Here is an 895-nt window from a genome sequence, read left to right as displayed (position 1 = left end):
ACCATGTCAGGTCATACTAGGTCATGTCATGTCATGACATAGTCCACAGACCGTCAAGAAACGTTGCATAACATCTTTATATCACTGGTAGCAACAAGACGTTATATTATCATGTCCGCCCCTCCCCCACCCCCAACCAAAATATAGATTGTACCCTCAGATACCAAATTAGAAATCTGTTGAGCGAAATCTCAAATACCGTACTTAAAAGTTGCCTCACATTAAGATAATTTTTAGCTAACACCCCACTTAATCCTCCCCACCCCACTTAACCTTCGCAGTAAAAATAGATAATTCAAATAAATAAACACCTCTATTCTAGGTCATGTGAAACCTGTGACTCGTCAGAGGGAGGCAGGGGCTAATTTTTTTCTTGCTAACTAAATACTAAATCTATTGAACGATGGCAACAATACGTGTTGGGAGCACGTGTGAGTGAATTGTGCTCTTCCAAATTGACGTTTTCCCATTCGATCATCCCTATAGGATAGAATGAGTGTTGAGAACCAGAGTGAGAATAGTCGGGCCTACGTGTATTTTAGTACTAACATCTTCAAAACCACTTCAACCCGTAATACTAACAGCATATTAATATGTGGTTATGTCGTCAGGTCAAAGATTGCAAGCAGTAACATCTGGATTTAGGGTAATGTGTATACCTGGTGCATATATACACGAGTTACAGTGCTTTTAACAGCCAGTAGCGCGTGCAACATTTAGTACTATTGTTATACAATTTTAACGAGTCTCCGGAGAACTTGAGTCTCGGAAAAACAGGTCTATGCGCAGATGATTTGCCACTGTAGAAACCCCGTCAGGAAAGGCATCTGTGCCGAGTGGCAAGACTAGTGGAGCCAGTGATTAAGGTGGTAAAACACATAACGAATATAATATA

The sequence above is a fragment of the Anneissia japonica genome, unplaced genomic scaffold, assembly GCF_011630105.1.
Source record: "Anneissia japonica isolate Jap-2015-1 unplaced genomic scaffold, ASM1163010v1 scaffold287717_len1600092_cov198, whole genome shotgun sequence".
In the NCBI taxonomy this organism is placed as follows: Eukaryota; Metazoa; Echinodermata; class Crinoidea; order Comatulida; family Comatulidae; genus Anneissia; species Anneissia japonica.
This window is presented reverse-complemented; position numbering follows the sequence as displayed.